This window comes from Triticum urartu, chromosome 5, assembly GCF_003073215.2.
Source record: "Triticum urartu cultivar G1812 chromosome 5, Tu2.1, whole genome shotgun sequence".
In the NCBI taxonomy this organism is placed as follows: Eukaryota; Viridiplantae; Streptophyta; class Magnoliopsida; order Poales; family Poaceae; genus Triticum; species Triticum urartu.
In genome coordinates, this window is record NC_053026.1 from 41779319 (window position 1) to 41798244 (window position 18926).

Here is an 18926-nt window from a genome sequence, read left to right on the forward strand (position 1 = left end):
TACATCCATTGCCGGTTCATCTACGTGCATTATATATAATTAAGTGTGTCAAAAACCATTACAGAACATCATGAATAGATAATTAAGTGACCAAATTAATAGAAGTTCATCATCACATTAAAACCAAAGTACATACATAGTTCTCATCTAACAACATATAGCTCTCTAGAGCATCTAATTAATTAAACCTTACATTGAAACTATGTAAAACATTTCAATGTGAAAACAAATGCGATCATAATCGCAACCAAGGTAACAATTGATCCAACGGCATAATGATACCAAGCCTCGATATGAATGGCATATTTTCTAATCTTTCTCATCTTCAACCGCATTGCATCCATCTTGATCTTGTGACCATCGACGACATCCGCAACATGCGACTCCAATATCATCTTCTCCTCCTCAATTTTTTTATTTTTTCCTTCAAGTAATTGTTTTCTTCTTCAACTAAATTTAACCTCTCGACAATAGGGTCGGTTGGAATTTCCGGTTCAACTACCTCCTAGATAAATAAAATCTATGTCACGTTGGTCGGCATAATTGTCATAAACAATAAATGAACCAAATAGTTATAAAAAGATAATATATACCACATCCGAATCATATCCAGGACGAGGGCCGACGGGGGCAGATACCAAAACCATCGCACTATATAACAACAAGCAATAATAAAAGTAAGAAAATTAGACAAGTATCCATCTAGCTAAAGTAAGAATTTTTTTCTTTCAGAAAGAAGATAAGAACAAGAGGCTCACCACGGTGGTGCCGGCGACGAGATCGGTGCGGGCGATCCACGGCGGTGAAGATGGGAGTGGGACGTGATGGGCCGCTAAACCTAGACAAATCTCGAGGAAAATGGAGCTTTGAGGTCGAGCTTCGAGAGGAGAAAGCTTAACTAGTGTGGCTCGGGCATTTCATCGAACACCTCATGTGCATAGGAGGTGAGCTAGAGCACCACAAAGCTCTCCCCTCGCCGGCCAGAAAAAACAGAGTAGTGTGGAGTGCTCCGCTCGCCGGCAAGTGGGTATATATAGGCACCTCATTGGTCCCGGTTCATGGCATGAACCGGTACCAAAGGGAAGCCTGTGGTCCTGGTTCAAGCCACCAACCGGGACCAATGGTGGTCGGCCAGGAGCGAGGCCCATTGGTCCCGGTTCGTCCCACCAACCAGGACCAAAGGGGCATGACGAACCGGGACCAATGCCCCCACGAGGCCCGACAGGCCCCTGGCCTCACGAACCGGGGCAGATGGCCCCATGGGTCCCGGTTCTGGACTGAACCGGGACTAATGGGCCACCTCGGCCTGGACCAAAGCCCTGTTTTCTACTAGTGCTCTTCGCTTGCATGCTCCTGCCGTTGACCACCGGGGACATGAAACTTCCCATGTCGTACTCGTGCCTCACCCATCCACGTTCGTCGGAGGCGTCGCCGCCGACATGGCAGTACCATACCGCCGTGTCCTCCGACTCGACGGCCACCATCGAGAAGTCGGTGGTGTTACCGGTGGTGGGCTTGCCGGAGAGGGAGCAGGCGGAGTGCAATGGTATCTTCTGCTCCGGCGTGAGGGGCGGCAGGTGGATCTTCTCCGAGGTCCGAGGGCTCCATAGGAAGGTGGCGAGGGTGGAGGTGTCCCATGACAGAACCCACCGTGCGGCGCCATCCATCTCTGGAACCGCCTGTTGCGTAGCAGCGCGTGGGCATCGCCGCTGCATGCGTCGTGTTGGTGCTGACGTTCCCCTTTGGAGATGTCGAGTAGGGTTGTGCAGGGCTCCCCTCCGGCCCCGTCGTGGTTGACGACGAGGCACGGCAACGGCATCGGCACCGGCGCCGGTAACTGCATGTCGACGTGGCCGGTCGATCCTGTCGATCTAGTCGTAGCGACCAATCGAGCCTGCACAAACACGTTACGAAGGTACGTGCGTACGGCGAATCAACCTATGGTTGAGTTGGTTAGGTGGACAGTTGTATCCCCAACCCACCAGGGTTCAAATCCTGGTGCTCGCATTATTCCTGAATTTATTTCAGAATTTCCGGCGATGCGCTTTCAAAAAAGGTACGTACATGGTCTTAAATAAGCAAGTTATAGGAGGCGTCCTGAACACGTACGATCGGAATCGTGCAGAGTTCGAATCTCACGATTGGGCAGGAACTGGTTGTCGATACATCTAAGTGGCTCATCCAACTATAGGAAGAAAAAGAAAAAGAAAAAGAAATAATTGCATGAATCTCCGCGTAAAATCAATGATATGAGGTTTAGATGTGCAATACTTAGGGCACATCTAGATGTGCTTTAGCAAAACCGATTCTAATACAGTGATCTTACATCGAGATCCGTGTGGATATTTTCTTTTTTTTTCTTTTTCTCTTTATGTTTGATTCACTCACTTAGATGTGCAATAACTAGATTACATCTACATGTGTCCTAGACACACCCATTCTAATATTACACACACTTATATTAGTAACATGCCATATGTCTTTTTTTGGCTGAATAACATGGCATATATGATAACCCATAAAATAAGGACGACGCTACGCGTTCGCCGGCGGATAAAGTTAAGAGATCGGTTGTCTCAGTGGCCATTGGATGAAGCTGCGGATGGCTGTGTGATCTACCCACGTGATCCATCATCTTTGCAATAAATGTGTTGTTGCGGTATTGTAGCGACCTGACCCGAATGGATCACGTCTACTGTGCTACGGTGTCATCCCTGGATCAGTAATGCTGACACCACACAGTACATCGAGGTTTTATAGCAGAGTTGCAATCACACACTTATTACATCGATGGCTCAAAAAAAGAACTTATTACAATAAATATGGCTTAAGGCCATATTTTAAAGATAACAGCGGAAGACTTGGAAGATAAATGGGTCCATCAACTCCAGCGGCATCACTGAGTATAGAACCACGACCTAAACGCACCTCAATCGTCGTCTGAAAAGTCTGCAACATTAACGTTGCAGCCCGAAAACGGGTCAGCACATGGAATATGCTGGCAAAGTAACACATAGAGAGTAATGGAATGAAACAGCTATACTACATGCATATATGGCTGGTGGAAAGCTCTATGGTTACAGTTTTGCGTAAAGCCAGTTTTTCCCTACTGCAAAGGAATAAATTTTATTTACTATCATGGTGGTTGTGAAACATTGAGAATGGTTGACAGCATTCTCAATCCCAATTAAAAGTAATTAAAACCCAATAACATTAATTAGAAGTAACATGCTGAGATTCACAATGATATTCAAGTACTAGATACTCAAGTTGTCCATAACCGGGGACACGGCTAATCATGATTAGTTTGTTACTCTGCAGAGGTTGCGCACTTTTCCCCACATGACTCGATCGCCTCCGTTTGTTTTCTCGCACTACATGGTGTTTGAGAAACGGATGACCGAGACATAGTCTTTCAGAAGCACTAGCACCTTACATGTGGGGTAGACCGGTACACCTACATCCCCTACATCTGCTAGTCCACCCCGTAAGAGTTCGCACAACTTAGTCAACTATGCTAGAGCCCATAGTAGCATGTGGCTGCACACGGAAGTTTCTAGCATGAATTATCTTATGATCCCTTTGAGCCTGGGTGGCGGTCCAAAAAAAACAGGCAAGTCCTGATAGACATCAGGTGCCTCAATCCACCTAGATGTGTGTTTAAGTTGCCACCTTAGATAAACCATTAAAATTATCAATCTCACATCTGTCATGGATATCACTCACCCAATCCACGTCTACTAGCAAAGCATGGCATAATAAGCAAACGTAGAAGTAACTCCCAAAGGTTTGATAATAATACAGGTAATAGGTACTACCTCATCTACTTCCCATCCCACAATTTAATTAGATCCTAATCATGCAATGTGTGAGGATTGATCTAATGCAATAAAACATGGGTTGTAGAAAAGGTATGATCAAAGTGTTACTTGCCTTGCTGATGATCCGCGAGTCCTAGGGTTTCGAAGTAACAAGCGGCGCAATCCGGGTAATCTATCACAGACAAACAACAAGCATACAATAAGTACTCATCTAATGCACAGGTAAAACTCGAACAAGAGAACGAACCAGGTAGTTCAACTTAAGAACTCCGGTTGCAAAGAAAAAACGAAAAACAAACGGCGGAAGAAAACAACTCGGTTCTAGCAAGTTGAAACTAGGTCAAAATTTTACTGTAACAAAAGCTTGTTCAAGTTGATTAGACGGAACGGCGGTTTCGAGACGAAACTCCAGGCGCTTGAATCACCTGATTCCGATAAACGAGCGAAAAGAAAGACTAGAAAGAAGATCGGATCTGAGATCGCGATCGCGGAATAAATCCGACGAAAAGAAAAAGAAGAACGGTTAAACGAACGGACGTTCGTTAACCTAGAAGAATCCGGTGATCACGTTCGTTAGGACGAACGGTCCGGCGAACGGTCCAAAGGCAACTAAATCGGAGAAGAAAACGAATCCGATCTAGGGTTTCGGAGAAGAAAAACTGATCTAGAAAACCGGAACGGTTTAGAGAAGAAAAGAATCGGAACGATTAGAAGAAAACGATCCGAGGAAAAGAATAGATGTAGCGCGGGGCAACCTTGGCGAGGTCTCCGGTGAGGGGCTCCGGCGGCGTCGGCGTAGGGCGGCGGCGTGGGCAAGGTGCGGCGGCGGCGCGGGTGTGGGGCGGCGGCGCGGGTGAGGCGGCGGCGCGGGTGTGGGGTGGCGGCGCGGGTGAGGCGGCGCGGCGTGTGGGGCGGCGGCGCGGGTGAGGCGGCGCGGCGGCGGTGACGCAGGGCGCGGTGTGATGCGGCGCGGCGGCGGTGCAAGGCGCGGTGTGATGCGGCGCGGGTGAGGCGGCGCGGTGTGGAGGAGAGCTTTGATTTGATGTGTTTAGAGGGGGGGTGCTTGGGTATTTATATGGGTGAGGGGAGGGGTTTACTTGGGGTAGAGGACAAGGAATTAGAATGGGAGTAGGAAAGATCTAGAAAATAAACGGAGTAGGACTAAAGAAAACGAAATAAGCAAAAAGGGACAAGGGGGCACCCTAGAATCCTAAAAGGATTCGGTCCTAGCAAGAGGCGGCGGCGGCCGACCGGCTCCTGGCTCGGCGCCTGGCGCCTGGGAGCGCGGCGGTAGGTGGCTTGGCTTGGGCCTTTGGCCCAAGGCGCTGCTCAAATTTTTTTTTAAATAGTTTCCTCGCGCAGAAAAAAAAACAAAAAAGATCTAAACGAACTCCGAAAAATCTAAAGTAAATTTTTCCCGACTCCATAAAAATGAGCCGAACAAAATGAACTTTTCTCCGGACCTAAAATGCAATTTTCGAAAACGCGCATTTTTCCCTATCCAATAAAATGCAAATAAACACCGGAAAGCAAAATTGATCTATTTATTATATCTTCATTTTTCCTAAATTTGGGAAAGTCATATTATTCCCTCTCTCATATATTTTGACACCGGAAAAATTATTGAAGATAAAATAAATAAATCAAATGATCCTATTTTCAAAATTCGAGAGAACTCTCAAATATGAAAATAACGAAATCTCCAACTCTCTCTGAGGGTCCTTGAGTTGCGTGAAATTTCTAGGATCAACCAAAATGCAAGAAAATATGATATGCATATGATCTAGTGTATAACATTCCAAATTGAAAATTTGGGATGTTACAGGTATATTCTGCAGCATAGGTCTAGTTGCATAAATTTTCACAACAAGTGTCATGTTGTAGAAACTTCTAAAACTATTTTTTCCCTCAATTTGTTGCAACATGAGCCTTTTTGCAACAAGAGGCTTGTTGCAAAATCACCCTTGCAGAAGACAAAAATCAAGTGTAGATCCCACTCCATGCCGTCCAGCAGCAACTTCTGACGCGGGCGAGGTCGGGGACCACCAAGGGGCGGAGCTTTCCAAGGCAATGCAGCGTCGATATCGCCGGAGCTGCGTAGATCCAGCAGGAGGTGGCTCGGACGAGGTCTTCGGGCGGGCGGTGGAGAGGCGACCAATAGCCGAGGAGATGGAGCGCGCGTGAGAGAGGGTCGAGCCCGACGATAGAGGAGAGAGAAGTGGTGGAGAGAGGGGAGGGCCGATGAAGGAGGAGAGCATCACTACTAGGAAAAACCTTATATACATAAGCTTATCAGTAGCGCGGGCTAGAATGAGGCGATACTGCTCATTAGCAGTAGAGCGTGTATAGAAAGAAAGCCACTGCTATGTGGATAGCAGTAGCGCAACAAGAATAAAATGTGCTACAACTATACATGCCACACCGTTGCCAACAGGCTAGGTATAGTAGTAGCACCCCTGTGTGAACCGCGCTACTGCTAACTAGATAGTAGTAACGCCGGGCCGTGGCCCGCGCTGCTGCTAAGCCGGCATTATCCCCCCGCCTCGCCCGTTTCCTCACTCTCCTGTCTCACTGCCGCCGTCGTGGCCATCCCCCTCCTACCATCGCCGCCGTCGCTGCATTGCTGCCGACGTTGCCGCATTGCTGCCGACCTAGCCGCCATCCCCCGGCCTCGATAAGTGTTAGGGCATATCTCTCTCTAAGTGGTTTTGGTGTTTGATGACAATGCATTTGCGGACTAATCATGTGCGTTGAGCATTTGAGATATTCATTCGTTGGCACGAGACGATTTATACCCCTCGGAGCTCAAAAGTGAAGACGGTGTAGTTCTCTTTTGTTTCGGTTTTGGTGGACTTGAGTCGTAGGAGATACCATACTATCAAGAGGGGGCCCGTATCGGAAAGGCTAGGGTGAAATCAACATGATTGGGTCCAATAGGTCTTGTAATAGCACTTTATTAGCTAATGAAACTTTATCTAGTGCAACAGGCGCTATTGTTCGGGATGGGAGAGGGAATTTCATTGTGGCTGCAACATGGTTTGTTCCTCATGTGGTCGTTGTGATTCTGCGGAGATGACAGCAATTCGGAACGGACTATATCTAGCAGAGAGAATCGGTTGCAACAAAGTGATCATTGAGTCCGATAGTAGCTAAGTGATCATTGATGGCTCAGATGTTGCAATGGTGCTCGAGTGCAAATAGTTAGCGATGGACTTCGTAAGTGTTTCTTACACACAGTGCCCACGTGAAGCAAATGAACACTAGTAGAAAAAGGTTCTAATGTGAAACTCATTAGTCCCGGTTTGTAATTGAACCGGCACTAATGTGACCATTAGTACCGGTTCCAACGGCTAGGCGGGCGACCCTCATTAGTACCGGTTCGTGGTGAACCTTTAGTACCGGTTCGTGCCACAAACCGGTACTAAACAGGTGGTGGCCTTTAGTACGGGTTGGTGCCTCCAACCGGTACTAAAGGGGGGGGGGTCTTTAGTACCGGTTGGAGCCACCAACCGGTACTAAAGGTGATGCGCTGCCACCCACGGTGCATAATGTTTAGTCCCACCTCGCTAGTTGAGAGGAGCTCGCACCGGTTTATAAGCCCCGCCGCGTCTACCGTGTCGAGCTCCTCTCTAAGCAGGCCTTTGTGGGCCTATTGCAAGTCTTCTGCCCTATGGGGCCTACTGGCCATACGGGCCTGCATCCTGGCCCAACTAGAGATTGGGTTTCTAGTCGTATGCAGGCCGTGCCGGCCCAGTAGACGGGTTGTTTTTGCTTTATTTCAAATATAAAAATAAAAAATCCTTACCAACCGGAACTAAAGGTCCTCCAGACCACGGCGCGCCTCGTGCCACGTGGTGGGCCTTTGGTCCGGGTTCGTGTTGAACCGGGACTAAGGAGGGGGGGGCTTTAGTCCCCACTCTTTAGTGCCGGTTCCAGAACCGGTACTAAAGGTCCTTACGAACCGGTACTAAAAGTAGTTTTTCTCTACTAGTGGAAGTGGCTTATAGCCTAGCGAAGAACTCATTTGGTGAAAAATCCTATCTGTTTGAGGAATCTATAATCACTGATTTTATTTCTCATTCACTTGTAAACGATATGTCCATTATATGAGGAATAAAATCAGTTGCTTTCAAAAAAAATGGCGATGGCGGATGAAACGGCTAGTCACTGACTAGCTTGTAAAACGAATAAGTTGTTAGGGAGATTGATAGGAACAGTACTGAACATACAATGTTCCCATTGATCAGTCTACTTGACACGATCAAGGCAGAGGCCAAGCGATGGCCGCGGGCGGGCACCAAGGGACTAGATAGGATCATTCCCGTAGCTTGATCTATGTGTATTGGGGTTGAGCAACCCCCCTTCTCCGGCTCAACGGTATCTCAAATGCCACCTCTCTCGAGGCATATTCGTGAAAAAGAAAGAAATAACCCTAGATCGAGAGGAGAGGAACCTAACACAAGCCAAATATGTGCGCCGTTCTGGGAGCTTGCATGCCCCTTTTAATTTCTCTCGAATTTCAAGTAAAAAGAACAAGATCCTCACTGCTCAAACCTAGGTAGACAACCGATGTAAACATTAAACCCCAAATTTGAAACTTTAGCAGAAAAAAGTTATAGCCTTCTTAGTTTTGTTCTACGATTTTCTTTTAGGGATCTACAAATTGGAATTAGGGCGACACGGGGGCGATCTCGCGCCGCCGCCCCTCGTCGTCACCACGTTCCTCCTGTCCTCGTCGCTGCCAGAGGCTAGCGCCGGGCAGGCCCTGGGCGCAGCCAAGGAAGGTGGCGGCGGGGAGCTTCTCGCGCTCGGGCAGGTGCATGGATCGGATCCGCCAGATCCGTCCGACCCGGGCATAGGGTTTGAGGCGGCGGCCTCTGCTGGTGAGGGCGGTGTCGTCCGGGAGGCGGGCGGCGCTCGCGGGAGTTGTGGACCGCGTCTTCTCGGCCGCACGGGCGGCGAGTTGGCGGTGGATGCGGGCGCCACGTGGAGGGATCCCTTGCTGCTCTCCTTCGCCAGATTTGAAGACGGCGCCCCCGTGATGCTGCTTCCTCCTCGTCAATCCGGCCGGATCCGGTGGCGAACTGCGCGGATGTGGGGTTGGGATCTCTGGATCGGAGTAATTTCTTGGCCGGCTACGGCGGCCACGACGCCGGCTGCGCCCCAGGCACTGTTTCCTTCTTGAAGGCGGCTTCGAGATCCAGCTCCCTCCCCCTCGTCCTCCCCCTGCACCCGGGTGAAAACCCACAACTTTGGTTGGGCGGCGGCGGTGCCCGGCTCCATCACCTTCTTGAAGGCACCGCTTTGGGTCCGCGGGGAGGTGGGACAGCTGCGGCGCGTTCTTGGCGTTCCTGATGGCGGCGGTTCTCTTTAGTGGTGTCGCTTCGCCATGGCGGTCGGCTGGTCCGGCTCTCGTGGTATTTGTGGTGCCCAACTCTTCGCCGTGTCTTCCTGGGGTGCTCCCGTCCCATTCAGAGAGGCTGGAGGTGGAGCGGCTTCATCTTGCACGGAGCTTCGGTGAAGATGTCAAGTCATGCCTGACCGACAGGTGCTACGCTTTGTCATGCCTGGTCGGCAGGTGCTACGCACGACAGATCTTCCAAAGACTTCAAGCTGTGTCGGCTGGTGGTACTTGGCAGCATGGTGCTGAGGTGTATCAGTAGCGACCGCGACGTCCTCAGATGTTTGCGCGCAGGGAGGAGGTGCTGTTGGGCGCCGTGGTGGCGTCGACGATAGCTGGACCGAGCAAGGTTGATGTATTAGTACAGTTCTGGAGATGGAGCGGTGGAAGTTGGTGGCGGCGGCCTCTGAGTGCACGCCGGACCGGTGAGACCCATGCCCGGCAGGCGTCCTGGATGGGATCTTAGGTCTTAGATGTTAGATTTGGCTGCGATGCCTGTTTGGTATTAGGCCCAGGCTATCTGCGCCCCTTCATCAACTGGATAGAGTGGCTTAGACGGCGGCTTTAGTCTTACTGTTGTATTACTTTATAAGGTCTTGTGAGAATAATTAATAAAGTGGCCATATGTATCGCCCAGATGCAGAAGCCGGGGGTCATCCTCCTTTTCTAAAAAAAATAAAAAAATAAAAAAACAAATTGGAATTAATTTAGTTGTTAGAATGACTGGAGAACCTACCACAGCGTACGTACTGAATGAAAACAATCAAAGGAAAGTGAACCAGTTTAAGAACAAAACCGCACGCATACAGTGAGAACTACGAAGAACCAATTACTAGCACATTTGATACATTCTTTACATACCAGAACTAACGAGTACACCATCATGCACATAATCATACATCCAAGAGAGTATAGATGAGAGAACTGAGATACAGCACAAGTTTTCATCGGTATCTCAAAGAGCGCCACCGTCGGCGGTGGCGGGGCGCCGTGACCGCGACGGTGAGCAGCAGGACGAGGTCGTCCCGGACGTGGGTGTAGAGGGAGCCGAGGAGGTCGCAGAGCTCCGGCAGCAGCGCGGTGAGGTTACGGCCGGACGGCACCAAGGCGGGGAACGGGCAGAGCAGGAACCCCACCGCGAACAGCGTCGCCGGCGGCAGCATCGACGATCGATTTGTGCACTCCTTGTGTGAAGTGTAGCAAGCCACAGTATCCTCGCGATGCTGTTGCAAGCAGTCAGTGTGTGTGTATATAGAGGTGAGAGGGTCGTCGTTATCATTGGGTTGGGTGAGGGCGTGCTTGACTCGCAGGTGAGGAGAAAGTTAGCTGCGTTTCAGGGGCTGGGCAGCTCCGGTTCGCGTGGCCATCCTTGTGCGAGGCGGTGGCCCGGAGCACAATCAGTCGAGGTGAAGCCTACGTACGATAGTAGCACCAGAGTATGGTGATGCGTACTTGGCTCTGCCGAGTGCGTCCAGTGCCAAGTGCCATTTATCTTTTGCTGTTTCTGATGCAACGGGAAAAGGACATTTCTTTTTTCGGTCTTGCTAAATCTCAGTCGACTAAGACTCAAGTAAGTCTCAGTCCATGCTTATGTTCGTCAGATCTTGCATTAAAGATCTGTGCCAAATTTTCTTTTCAGGTTTTTCATTTTACTTTCTTACCAATATATGTTATATAACTTCACTATGACTTGATTAAATCTCAGTCAACTAAGATATAGCTACACCCTCTTTCTTTTTCAAATGGAAAAAGATATTCCCAAGGACCAAAAATGTAAAATAACAACACAACGTTAATATTCAGGCCAGAAGAAGGACTGCGCCAGTTACATGCTATTCTGTTAACTGGCGCCTACGCCTGAAGCCCCTCGTAGCGGGATTCGTCCTAGTTTTGAGAAGCTTCCAACGTTTATTTTTCCGTTTCTGGTTTACCTGGACCGGGTCTTGTCTACCATTTTTGTTTTTTTTTTCATTTTTTTCTTTCTCTTCTCTTTTCTTATTTTTCAGTTTTCTTTTTAAATTTGAAAACTTCTTCCAAATTAATGATTTTTTATTTTTGTGAACCTTTCTTAAATTTTGAATTTTTCTAATTTCACAAAAGCAAATCAATTTTGTGAGCATTTTCTTACAATTTATGATTTTTTATTTATTTCATACCTTTTCTGTTTATATGATCTTTTTTCATATTTTGTGAACTTTTTCCAAATTTTAGAACTTTTTAAATTTGTGAACCTTTTACCTTTCTTGAATTTTTTCTAATATATCTTTATTTCGGCCTTTTTGAATTTTTTAAATACTTTTAACTCCCATTGTGAATGGTCTAGCAATCAACCGGTCAACTAAAAAAACCAAGAAAAAAAGTCTAGGCGAGGTAACAGTAGTCAGGGATTTAGATGGGCTAGCCCATACCTCTGTTTCAGGTGCTATAGAGACAAAGTCTCACCTAAAGCGCTTTATAGGTGGTCTCCCATGGCCCCACACACCACCATGTGATCAAAACCTAGGCCACGTGGGCCGACCACGTGGAAGCCCCTGTACCTCGTCTCCACCGCTAACTGGCACCCTGTCTCTATGTAAGCTCAAAAACCCTCAACATATTTTTATGCAATTTTTTTGCTGTCGTTTCTCTACGTTCCAAGACAATCTAATCTAGCCCTTTTCTGGCGAGAGAAAATTCGCCATCTTCGACTTCTCTATTGAGCCCTTGTTGCCCCCATGATGTTGAGGGAATAGTCCTCTCTCGGGGTTGAGCTTTTTGTAACTGTAGCTATGTGTCCTCTCTCTTTCTCCCTTGATCATGTGAGTTTTTGATCATAATTCTTATTATGGGTGTTATTAATGGAATTGAACTATATGGTTATCACCTATTATGAGTTTCTTTATGTGGGAATCATTCTTGCACATGTTTGTGTATTGGACTTTTGAGAATAGTTAGATTATATGATGCATGTGTGGTATAATTTCACTAGTGCAGAACCGGGCAATAGCACCGGTTCGTAATGCCCTTTAGTCCCGGTTCGATAACCGGCACTAAATTGTGGGCACTAAAGCCCCCCCCCTTTAGTACCGGTTCAGCATGAACCGATGCTAAAGGGCAACCACGTGGCACGAGGCAGCTCCGGGGGCAGGGAGCCCTTTAGTACTGGTTGGTGACACCAACCGGTATTAAAAGGTTGGGGGGTTTTGGTTTATGATTTCTTTTTCATTTAATTTTGTATTTTATATTTAATTTTTTTTTCGTTTGCTAGTATTTTACGATGCTACATATTGTATACGTTATGCATATATATATAAATAGAATTTCTAGTAGAACCGATCATATATATATATATATATATCGAATGTCTCACAACCACCATTAATTAATTCACACATATATACACACATGTATATATGTATACAATTAGCTAGCTATATACAATTCCTCCTAATTGGTGCCTTCGGAGCCAGTGACATTAGCCTAATTGGTGCCTTCGGAGCACGATGACAATTGGAAGTGGTTCATGGGGCGGTAGCGGGTAAAAGTATTCTCCTTTGGGATCTATGACCTGGTTGAGCAAAAATCCCGCTATTTCCTCTTGAATTGCTTCTATGCGGTCCTCTGCTAGGAGCTTCTCCCGCACCTCTTTGAACTGTTAAGAAAGAGATCAATATGCATGTGTATTAGTTGTGTGACTAGATATCGATAATGGTGTAAAAATTGTGAATAGTGTTCTGACAAACGTACCCACTCCTGTCTTTGAGATCTGCTCCTTTCGGACGCCATCATGCGAATGTTCTCGCAAACGTAGTATGCACACAGATTATTCCCCGGCGCCTGCTTCAGGGCCTTTACGAGAATGGAATTTGATCAGATAATAATTAATCAAGCATGATAATTAAAGAGATGGCAGCTAACTAGTACTACTTAATTACTTACCTTGGGTCGATACCATTTCAGATTTTGTTTCCATTGGCCTGGAGTGACGCTGATGAACTTTGCCCAAGCTCTGCCCGCCGACAAAGAAAATGAATAATGGGTTATTAAATAGTTGTTATCAGGAAATGACGAACTAATTAAATAGGCCGAGATATAGTTAATAATGATTGAAATTACCTGTTGACTATCCCCTTCACGATGGTGTAGTCACTTGGTTTTTTAAGTAGGGAGTCCAGTATTTCAACTGTTCCTTCATCAACTTTAATGATTAACAAGATCCAGTGAAATCTGCATGCACACACGTTTGCATGTCTTAATTAAGCGGGCATATGTAAGCAAAAACATGTAGCTAGCTAGTAGGCAAAAACAGAATTTGTAGTACAAGACAGTGTGACTCACTTGAAGTTGTAAGGAAGTAGTATATCTTCATTGTATTTGAGGCGCTTGAAGAACTCTAGCATGCTTTCCTCTACACTTTTTTCATAATATGGATCTAATTTCCATGTGTATTCATTAATGGTATTTGGGTCAATGAACCCAATGCCATAGCGTCCACCTTTTTTCATTTCATAAATCTTCATCCTGCATAATACCACAAAAAAGAATATAGTGAGGATAATTACAGGTAATGATTGATCAAAATGATCACTACAGCTAGCTTGAGACTTAAATTATAGAAAGAAATCACTTACAGACAATAGCAACTGACGATAGATTTGTCGAGTGCGTCTTGATTGTATAACTGAAATAGTTCTGAATACTCAACGGACACACCTTTCTCATGGAAGTAATGATCCTTCTTGACATTCACCATGAGGGACTCTCGATTGAAAATCTTGGTAATGTCCATGTACCATTGATGCAATTCATACATTCTCATTGGGAGCTTCTTGACCTCGTCTGGCTCGACCAAAGGTTGGCCCCAGACATATTTCCGTTTTATTTCCTCCTCTCTAAGCAGAGGCATGGACTCGATATCAAGGAGTTGTCCAACAGTGATCTTGAGGATTTCAGCCTGCCTTATATGCTCCTCGGTTATTACCACATCACCCAGCTCGGGAACATAAACGGTTTGTCCGCAATAATATTGGGCGCGCCTACTCTCATGTGTTGTTGGCACAACAAGCGGGGGGATTGATTGCGCCGCCTGTTCTCCTAGCTGGGGAACGGTTTTACCGCATTTTTTGCCAGCTGATTTGCTCGAGTTTGAGCTCACCTCTTTCTGTAGACGTGCTCGATTTAACTTCCGGAGGTGGCACTCATAGTCTGTGTCAATAGGCTTGGGAGCTGGTGGTCTAGCCATACGAATGAAGTGGTCAATCTTTTCCTCAGGCACTTTCTCCCTTGGCGGCGATGGTGGTTTCGGTGCAAAATGGGCTTCCACCTCAGCCTTCGATATGGCTGTGTTTTCCTCCTCGGACTTGTCGTAAGGCCTTTGCGGAAGAGGCGCGAAGCTGCTTGGACCATATTGAAATCGCTTGCCTCCGCCTGTACCTCCAGTACTACCTCGACTTGTACCGCTACGCACCATAGCTGAGGCGGCTCTCTTCCGTGATTGCTGAGGCGGCTAAGACGGCTGACGTGGCTGAGTTGGAGGAGGAGGAGTGGCCTGAAGCTGTGCCGGACTTGGAGGAGGAGTGGCCTGACGCTTTGCCGGACTTGGAGGAGGAGGAGTGGCCTGAAGCTGTGCCGGACTTGGAGGAGGAGTGGCCTGACGCGTTGGTGGACTTGGAGGAGCGGGAGTCTGCTGACTCGGTCGCGGACTTCGACGAGGAGTCGGATGACGCGGTGTCGGTGGCCTTCGAAAGATGATGCAATCCTTTCTCCATAGGATGATACGATGGTTGGCCTCTCCCAGTGTGTGCTTCTCGTCACCTCCAGGAATGTCAAGCTCTAGCCCCGAATATTGGTCCACCACCTCATCAACCAAGACACGAGCATAGCCCGCTGGAATCGGGTTGCAATGGAAGGTTGCCTCGGGGGGATTTTTAAAGCAACGGCGTCGGCCACCTTCATGGATATGTTCTTCATTTTGAAGTGTAGCTCGCAGTTAGTGTTCTCCATGATGTCATCCACTAGGTAGCTATCCAGCAATGCGTCGCTCGGGGCGGAACCCACGCTGCTTCTCGGCATGGATGGGACAGTGCTATCCAATGTTGGATCATCCGCTAGCTGCTGCAGCTGCTGAGACCCCCTTTGTTGGCTAAGTGAGTCAATCTGCTCCTGCTGCCGCTGGAATTTGACTGCCAACTCCGCGTGCGCTGATTCTAGGCCTTGAAGGCGTTCATAGTCCAGCTTCCTCTGCTCCTCCTCCATCTTCCTCTTCTTCTCCTCCGCAATCTTCTTTCTCGCACGGGTTCTGTAGTAGGTGTTCCAGTTCGAAAACCCCTCATACCACGGAATAGCGCCCTTGCCTCGTGTTCTTCCCCGGTGTTCAGGATTTCCCAGGGCACGCGTAAGCTTGTCGTTCTATCTGTTGGGCTCGAACACCCCCGATCGAGCCTCTTCTATTGCAACAAGTAGCTTATCTTCGGCTCCGTCCAGACATGCCTTCTTCGAAACTTTGCCTGTCTTTGGGTCCAACTCCCCCCCATGCGCATAGAACCAAGTCCTGCACCTGGGGGGCCAGCTCAATGTTTCTGGAGTGACACCTGCATCCTCCATCTCTTTCTCAGACTTATCCCACTTAGGCATTCCCACCGCATAGCCACCTGGCCCCAGCTTATGGAACTTATCCTTTTTTGTGGCATTGGCCTTGTTTATTCTCGACCGTTCCTTAGATAATTCCGATTCCTTGAATTTCACGAAATCGTCCCAATGAGCACTTTGCTTCTGTAGTGTTCCCTCGAATACTGGAGTCTTCCTTCCTCCCTTGACATACTTGTCCCATACACGATTCTTGTGGTTGTTAAATGCAACCGCCATCTTCCTAAGAGCAGCGTCCTTGACTTTCTCCACATCTGCATCTGTGAAATGATCTGGTAGGGTGAAATGTTCCATGAGCGTTTCCCAAAGCAGAAGTTTTTTTCTGTCGTCGACAAAAGTAAGATCTGGACGTGGCTTTGCTGGCTCTCTCCATTCTTGAAAGGAGATCAGGAGTTGGTCCTTCACAAGAACTCCGCACTGACGAATGAACTTGTCCGCAATCTTCTTAGGCGCTAATGGTTCGCCATTAGGTTTGATGGCCTCGATATTGTACTTTACGCCCTCCTTCAACTTTTTGTTCGGGCCTCGTTTCCTGTTGCCTGAAGATTTGCTCGATCCGGATGGCTGAAAGAAGAAAGATCGGTTCGTTAATATATCTTCAAGTCATTTAAAACATTTTATGAACACCAGATGCCTGCTTATATAAATATATATACGTCGCCGGTCTTTGTTGTTTCAAGATCAACATTTTCTTCGTCATATTCATAGTTCATCACTTCATCAATTCGGCCGTCGCGATCGAATATCATATCACCCTCCCCGGTGTTGTTTAGATATTCGGAGCCGTCATAATCTTCTTCATTCTGATCATCATCTGGCCCGCGAGGATTGCGTATGATATTGAACAGGGCCTCTTCTCCCTCTCTGCCGGTATTGTCCGCCATAGGTTTTATTTAACTAATCCAAAAGAAATATATTCAAATTACAATGCATGGATGCAATCAATTAATAAGGAAAAACTGAATCAATCATAGTACATAATAAGAATCATCGAATATCTCGAATACGTCGTCTCGAATAATAGATATAATCTCGAATACATCATCTCGAATAATATGTATAATCTCGAATAAATCATCTCGAATATTATATATCGAATACATCACTAGCTAGCTAGCTAGCTAATAAAGATCAAATACTAGAGAGTAATCTAGGCGGTGGACAACCAAAGTGAAGGAACCATCACTGTGAAGGAAATATGCCCTAGAGGCAATAATAATGTTATTACTTTATTTCCTTATATCATGATAAATGTTTATTATTCATGCTAGAATTGTATTATCCGGAAACATAATACTTGTGTGAATACATAGACAAACCAAACGTCACTAGTATGCCTCTACTTGACTAGCTCGTTAATCGAAGATGGTTATGTTTCCTAACCATAGACATGTGTTGTCATTTGATTAATGGGATCACATCATTAGGAGAATGATATGATTGACATGACCCATTCCATTAGCTTAGCACCCGATCGTTTAGTATGTTGTTCTGACCGATAAAGATCTTCGTAGAATATGTGGGAGCCAATATGAGCATCCAGGTTCCGCTATTGGTTATTGATCGGAGACGTGTCTCGGTCATGTCTACATTGTTCTCGAACCCGTAGGGTCCGCACGCTTAAGGTTTTGATGATAGTTATATTATGAGTTTATGCACTTTGATGTACCGAAGTTTGTTCGGAGTCCCGGATGTGATCACGGACATGACGAGGAGTCTCGAAATGGTCGAGACATAAAGATTGATATATTGGAAGCCTATATTTGGATATCGGAAGTGTTCCGAGTGAAATCGGGATTTTACCGGAGTACCGGGAGGTTACCGGAACCCCCCGGGAGGTATATGGGCCTTAGTGGGCTTTAGTGGAAGAGAGGAGAGGTGGCCAGGGATGGGCCGCGCACCCCTCCCCCCCTAGTCCGAATAGGACAAGGAGAGGGGGGCGGCACCCCCCCCCCCTTCCTTCTCTCTCTCCTCTTTCCCCCTCTCGAATCCTATTCCAACTAGGAAAAGGGGGGAATCCTACTCCCGGTGGGAGTAGGACTCCTCCTGGCGCGCCCTCCTCCTGGCCGGCTGCACCCCCCTTGCTCCTTTATATACGGGGGCAGGGGGCACCCCTAGACACACAAGTTGATCCACGTGATCATATTCTTAGCCATGTGCGGTGCCCCCTTCCACCATAATCCTCGATAATATTGTAGCAGTGCTTAGGCGAAGCCCTGCGACAGTAGTACATCAAGATCGTCACCACGTCGTCGTGCTGACGGAACTCCTCCCTGACACTTTGTTGGATCGGAGTCCGGGGATCGTCATCGAGCTGAACGTGTGCTAGAACTCGGAGGTGCCGTAGTTTCGGTGCTTGATCGGTCGGGCCGTGAAGACGTACGACTACATCAACCGCGTTGTGCTAACGCTTCCGCTGTCGATCTACAAGGGTATGTAGATCACACTCTCCCCTCTCGTTGCTATGCATCACCATGATCTTGCGTGTGCGTAGGAATTTTTTTTGAAATTACTACGTTCCCCAACAGTGGCATCCGAGCCTAGGTTTTATGTGTTGATGTTATATGCACGAGTAGAACACAAGTGTGTTGTGGGCGATATAAGTCATACTGCTTACCAGCATGTCATACTTTGCTTCGGCGGTATTGTTGGACGAAGCGGCCCGGACCGACATTACGCGTACGCTTACGCGAGACCGGTTCTCCCGACGTGCTTTGCACAAAGGTGGCTAGCGGGTGACAGTTTCTCCAACTTTAGTTGAACCGAGTGTGGCTACGCCCGGTCCTTGCGAAGGTTAAAACAGCACCAACTTGACAAACTATCGTTGTGGTTTTGATGCGTAGGTAAGATTGGTTCTTGCTTAAGCCCGTAGCAGCCACGTAAAACTTGCAACAACAAAGTAGAGGACGTCTAACTTGTTTTTGCAGGGCATGTTGTGATGTGATATGGTCAAGACATGATGCTAAATTTTATTGTATGAGATGATCATGTTTTGTAACCGAGTTATCGGCAACTGGCAGGAGCCATATGGTTGTTGCTTTATTGTATGCAATGCAATCGCGCTGTAATGCTTTACTTTA